This window comes from Triticum aestivum, chromosome 2A (assembly GCF_018294505.1).
Source record: "Triticum aestivum cultivar Chinese Spring chromosome 2A, IWGSC CS RefSeq v2.1, whole genome shotgun sequence".
Lineage (NCBI taxonomy): Eukaryota > Viridiplantae > Streptophyta > Magnoliopsida > Poales > Poaceae > Triticum > Triticum aestivum.
Window position 1 is genome coordinate 550,855,074 of NC_057797.1, and position 6,999 is coordinate 550,862,072.

A 6,999-nucleotide genomic window follows, 5' to 3' on the forward strand; every position below is an offset into this window, starting at 1 on the left:
CTTACCTTAAATCGCCCAATCACATTAATTAGAAAACAAATAAGGAAATTTAAGAAAATCTCTACTTCTAATGGAGCAGTTGGTAGGATTGCGTCCAAGGTTTTTTCGTCCCACCACTTTTGTTTGTTTTTTTTGACTGGTTTTTTTTCGTCCCCTCCCTCACCCCACCGGTTTAGTTTCGCATCACCCTCTCACACAAGGAAAAAAATCTGAACGGATCAAAACTTTCCATGTTGCCGCAAGTTATTTAGTAATGTCTCTATGTGAAAGAATCAATCACGATCAATCTCTAAACACCAAATCTAAATTAATTAGCCTTACCTTTAATCGCCCAATCACATTAATTAGAAAACAAATAACCAATTTTAAGAAAATTAATGTGTAAATCATATAACAAAGAAATATCTACTATTCGTACCAATGACCGCGTCCTGCCCTCCCTTCGGCGACCCACCCCGCACGATCGGTTCCTTCCCCCGTCGCTCCCGCGTCGATAGCCCCTCGTGAAAAAAAGCCCTCCAAGAAAAATAGGATCCCTCCCGATCCAACTTCTCTCACTGACCAAGCCCTATCCCCATCCCAATATGGTCACCGCCACAATTGTCAACGTCGCCTACCCTCCTCCATCTTCTCACAAGCGTCGGGACATGGCTGTCCTCTAGCAATGTGCCGCCCACCCACCGACGCCACACACCTACGACGACGATGTACCGCATGCGACCCAGCGACTCGATGCGAAGCCCCGGGCTACTTCTCCAATGGCGCCCGCCGTTCGTCGGCTTCGTCCTGGTCTTGAAGAAACTTTGGATGCTATGGAGACACTTTAGGTGCTGTAAGAAAGCAACTCCTTTTTATTCCCTAGTATGACTACCTGTCAGCGACGAGTCTTTATAAATTTCTTATCATGACTACGAATTGACTAAATTCACCTCTAAGTAGTACTATAGGGAAGCAAACTCTTTTTTGTCCTAGTAGGACTGCCTATAGGTTCGTTTGTGTCAAGCCGAGAAACTAACACGAAAACATGAGGCAACTTTAGTGCTACATGCAAGCAACTTCACTGCACTATGTGTACATGTGAATTTTTGTAACATTATCCCAACTTGCCTATCGTGGCTACTCAATTGCCTAGGTTGATGCTCAGTTGCCTATAAATACAATAAAATTTCCCATGATTGAAGCAGAGTTGCCTGCTAATAGTAATTAGTTGCCTATCGTGGCTACTCAATTGCTTATAAATACTACTAGATCATGGATGGCACGCGTTGCTGCGCCCGTCTATTTGTAATACTGAATGTTAGTGTTTGATACAAATATGTGGAGGCATTATATACCTAAACATTAAGCAATAGTAATAGCTACAAGACACCAATGCTAGTGTTTTGAAACATAGCACACTTTGTATGGTAGAAGTATCAATGCTGCATTGAGTTTGTTTGCAAATAGGTTTCAGAGTGAAGACAATAAACACAAAGGTTATTATGAAAAATAGGAAAGAAATAGTTCTAATGGGATATGAAAGGCTCCTTCCTGATTTAATGGCATATTATTTTTCGACTGCCGAAATAACAGTTTACAGGAAACTATTGCTGGATAGCCTTATAATATACTACAAAATTATTTCTAAGAGCAGTCACAACACTTCACATGCCAACTTGAAGGCAAAGATTTACCTACGATGAAAGATTGTACCCTTTTTTGTTAATCAATGGCAGTTCGGAGGAAGAAAAGGCGAGTTCAAATGTTAACAGTAGCAAGATCATAGAGGAATGTAGTTTACCTGCTTCCATTTGTAGCAATGGAACCACAAAGATTTACATGACCTCTGTTTCTTTACTTCGTCTTGCAGGTTTGACAAATGCACACTTTTTTATCAACCCAATCACTTGATGCTACATAAAAGTTAGATTAAATACTTCAAAGGTCAGATAGTAGCCACTAAAAGATTAGAGATAATAATATAAATGTAAGATCACATATCACATCAACAAAGATAAAATCTGTGACACCAAGATGGTTAATTACTCATATACTACGTGTTGATGCATCTAACTTTTTTGACATCACTATAGGAGGGCAACACTATTACAAAGGATGACTGACTGATGAAAGGTGCACAGAAACCATCATATTTACTCAGTATTACATGGTGCAATTAACTTTGCAGCCATTAGTAAATTTCTCATGTACACAATGGTGCATTTAACTTTGCAGTGCCACATTATTAGCAAAGGCACTTGAGAGGGAAACTACTATTTGCTTGGAAGACATGAGCACAGACAACTAAGTCAGATTGGTTTTTTAGCAAGTGTATGCACGACAGACAACACCGGCACTTTAGAAGGTCAGGTCTTCAATTAAAACAGATGTGCAGACAGTAAGTACTTACTACAGAAAATATGTCCTTGTTAAGCTGAGATCTCAATCAATACAGGCAAGAACTCCACCGACCCGAGTGTTGTTCTTGACAGTGAGCATGAGCATGAACCAGGGGGGGCATGCTGAACTCCTCCTCCTTCCCCTGCTGCCACAAAAGAGAGAAAGAACCAACCATGACAGTTAGGTGCGGCAAGAAGGTCTGGCTCTTAGTTAGTTATGGGCGTTGTCGGATGCTCAAGTCGATGGGTGGTCCCTCCGCCATTGACTTGACGGCTGGCTCGTGGGGCAAAGTGCGGTGATCTGCACGCAGAACAAACCAAATCAGTTGTGGCAACATGTACCTTGTATTGTTGCAGCGCAGTACATACTTCAAAAATCATATATGGCAGTCATTCTATTCCAATTTCCAACAAAATGTGTTACACTATTAAGGAAACAAACTTTTAATTCCAATTTGTAATTTGTTGTCGATAATTCTGACAATTTATGTCAAAATATTGAAGAGTCGGCTCCACAAAATACCCTTGTGCATAACCCTTCTATTCTCCTGATATGTTGCAGCTTTGTTAGACAAATGAGAACAAATAGGCATCATCTTCTTGCAGTGAAAGAGCAACCATGTATCAACATGAACCTTTGGATGCAAACTTAGTGCAGGAATCAATTTATCTAGTCTCTTCTTTCCAACGGATATATATATATATATAGAAAAATGGGTTAATACTCCTAGGAGTACATACTCCCATGCCCGTGTCTCTCCTTTATTACGTGGGAAAAATTCAGCCGAAACGACCAAACTCATTGCTCCGATTTTCTAGGTGTTTTTATATGCATCGTTGGACCATCCTATAAATTTGAGTCCTTATCCATCTATCCCGTCATCTCATTTGTGGCCTGCGGCGGCAGCGGCGACGGCTGGCACGGCTGCAGCGACAGCGGCGACGGCTGGCATGACAGCGACTGCGGCGGACTACACCACCCTCCTAGAGAAGGAGCTCGCTCGGCAGCAGCCTCCATTGGCAGTTGTTCATCCTCTCATTGATTGGATCCAGTCTTCTGAGAATTAGTATTCAATCTGCTGCAGATCTTTTGAGAAACACAAAAGAGGATCCGATGTAATACAAAAGGAGCATGATCCATTTTATTCCAGAGGTACGTTCATGTGTTATCAGTTGGGGCCCAGCTTTCATTCTGACGACAACTTCTCTATCTCCCCAACAACAAACAGTATTTCTTGTGGATAAGTGGCGGAGGGCGGAGGCCACGGTACACATGATGTTCTTGGTCACCGACCATCCTCTAGGTGTTGACCTGAAGTAATTGTTTTTTGTATCTATCCTACATGATTTCTGCAAGCGGTTTCCTTTTGCCATTTTTTGTGACCTGTGGAAGTGATGAATGTTATATCTACCGAGCAGTAGCATCGATGGCCAAGGGTGCAGCGCAAAGATGACAGCGGCCGATGGTGGTCTGACCTCCTGTAATCAAGCACATGTCGTGACGCAAACTTGAACGTGTTCACATAGCCACCACTGATGCATATACATGAATGCTTTATCATGTACTGTATGAATGGAACAACTATAGCAGGTTTCTTTGCACTTTTGCAAACAAGCCATTTTTGTTACCAGTGATCAAACATGTGCATACTTCTTATTACGTGTATACGTATACTCTTTTTTGGTGAATAAATTCTTATGCGAGCTTACCATACTAATTTTTCTTTTTCTTAATAACACAGTATATACTCTTTGATAAAAAAAAGTATATAATTGATAAATAATGTGGTATATACTCTCGGATACAAAAATAACATATATACTCAATCACAATTTTGCAATATATATACTCTCTTGTATAACGAAGACATATATTTCCTCACAAATGATGTAAGTATATACTTCTTTAGAAAAAAAGTATATACTCCCTCAGAAAAGATGTGTTGCATACTCTCCCATAAGATATTAAGTATATACTTCCTCACAAATGAAGTTGCACGCACTTACTCACAACATGTAGTATATACTTCCTCAAAAAAGATCAGGTATATGCACTTTCATAAAACAGAAGCATATACTTCTTAAAAAAATGTAGTATAAACTATCTTGTAGAAAAATAGAGTATATACTATCTCACGGCAGAAGCATATACTCCCATATCTACAGAAATAAAAAGTATAATACTCAATACAATAGGATCAGGGTAGTGTAGACCCGTCAAACAACTAACAACCAGATTAGATAAATAGATTAGCATGCACCGTTCCTTCTTTTTAGGGAGTAGCTATGCATACAAACTTAATTTGTTAGTCTTTTTTACTAATTAGCACGTCCACACCTTTAAACCTTATCCATTGTGAGTGAGAGTACATACTCTTGGGAGTACAAAAGAGAAGTCCCCGATTCTCCCAAAAACAGGGGATGAAGATGAGAGGTGGGGGCTCTAGAAGGGGCTCCGGCAACCACGGCCAGGTCCTCACGCACTGCGGCTGACTGGATCGATCGGCCCCCGATTCAGCCACATCCCACGCCGGATCCCTTCGCAAGCCTCACCTCAACTTGATCCCCACCCGTGCCTTGGCTGGATTGACCCAGATCGCCCGCGTCGCCGCATCGAGCGCCTCCGAGTGCATACAGCGCGTGATCTAGTGATGAGACGTGGCCCCCTGGAGCAATGATGAGCGGTGGGTGGATCGGAGAGGCAATGAACGGTGGACGACGAGGAAGCCTCATTCTCCGAGGCCATCTCAGGCGGCGCCGTCGGAACAGAACAGGTCGCGAACCTGTTTAGGGTTTGTCTGTGGCGTTTCACCCTGTGCGCTGTGTTGGATAGGACGGTAGAAAAGGCCATGATGGTAGAAAAGGCCCAAAAGGCCAGTAGGCCCAATTAAACGTGAGACAACCAAAAAAGCCATCGGAGCAGCAGCCCACAAAGCCCAGCACAGCCTGACGCACGAGTTAGCGCTTGCCTACGAGAATTAGGTGGGACTAACAGTGAATCCGACGGCCAAAAACGATTAAAAGTGTCGATCTAACGGCTAGAAATGCTAATGCCTGAGAGGGTTGGAAGGGTGCTCAGTTTTAATATATCCAAATGAATTGTCTACCATTGATGCCATATGAGAATAATGGTGGTTCTATTTATATGAGAGACATGTTTTATGGTCATGCCCCGTTGGTCAATGGTTTATTCTTATTCAATCTCGAACGTGATGTTACACATATTCATAGTGTGAATGCCAAAAGATGTAAGGTTGATAATGATAGTCCCACATACTTGTGGCACTGCCGCCTTGGTCACATTGGTGTCAAACGCATGAAGAAACTCCATGCAGATGGACTTTTGGAGTCTCTTGATTATGAATCATTTGACACGTGCGAACCATGCCTCATGGGCAAAATGGCAAAGACTCCGTTCTCCGGAACAATGGAGCGAGCAACCAACTTATTGGAAATCATACATACTGATGTGTGCGGTCCAATGAGCGTTGAGGCTCGCGGTGGTTATCATTATGTTCTCACCCTCACTGATGACTTAAGTAGATATGGGTATGTCTACTTAATGAAACACAAGTCTGAGACCTTTGAAAAGTTTAAGGAATTTTAGAGTGAGGTTGAGAATCAACGTGACAGGAAAATCAAGTTCTTACGATCATATCATGGGGGGAATATTTGAGTCACGAATTTGGCACACACTTAAGGAAATGTGGAATTGTTTCACAACTCACGCCGCCTGGAACACCTTAGCGTAATGGTGTGTTCGAACGTTGTAATCACACTCTATTAGATATGGTGCGATCTATGATGTCTCTTACCGATTTACCGCTACCATTTTGGGGTTATGTTATAGAGAATGCCGCATTCTCTTTAAATATGACTCCGTCGAAATCCGTTGAGATGACACCGTATGAATTGTGGTTTGGGAAGAAACCTAAGTTGTCGTTTCTGAAAGTTTGGGGATGCGATGCTTATGTCAAGAAATTTCAACCTGAAAAGCTCGAACCCAAATCGGAAAAATGCGTCTTCATAGGATACCCTAAGGAAACTATTGGGTATACCTTCTACCTCAGATCTGAAGGCAAGATGTTTGTTGCCAAGAATGGATCCTTTCTAGAGAAAGAGTTTCTCTCAAAAGAAGTGGGTGGGAGGAAAGTAGAACATGATGAAGTATTGCCTCTTGAATCGGAGAGTAGCGCAGCTCAAGAAAATATTTCTGTGGTGCCTGCACTGATTAGAGAGGAAGTTAATGATGATGATCATGAAACTTCAGAGCAAGTTGCTACTGAACTTCATAGGTTCACAAGGACACGTTCCGCACCAGAGTGGTACGGCAACCATGTCCTGGAAATCATGTTGTTAGACAATGGTGAACCTTTGAACTATGAAGAAGCAATGGCGGGCCGGGATTCCGACAAATGGCTTGAAGCCATGAAATCCGAGATAGGATCCATGTATGAAAACGAAGTATGGACTTTGACAGACTTGCCCGATGATCAGCGAGCCATAGAAAATAAATGGATCTTTAAGAAGAAGACAAACGCGGATGGTAATGTAACCATCTATAAGGCTCGGCTTGTCGCTAAGGGTTATCGACAAGTTCAAGGGGTTGACTACGATGAGA

The 6,999-nt window shown here is 42.1% G+C and overlaps 1 long non-coding RNA gene across 1 annotated transcript; it reads left to right on the plus strand.

Moving 5' to 3' along the window:
• The first annotated feature begins 3,281 nt into the window (after positions 1 to 3,281).
• Positions 3,282 to 4,077, plus strand: LOC123185542 (uncharacterized). Its single transcript, XR_006493426.1, has 3 exons — positions 3,282 to 3,531; positions 3,608 to 3,695; positions 3,798 to 4,077. It is a non-coding gene; the product is annotated as an uncharacterized lncRNA (long non-coding RNA).
• The last annotated feature ends 2,922 nt before the right edge of the window (positions 4,078 to 6,999 follow it).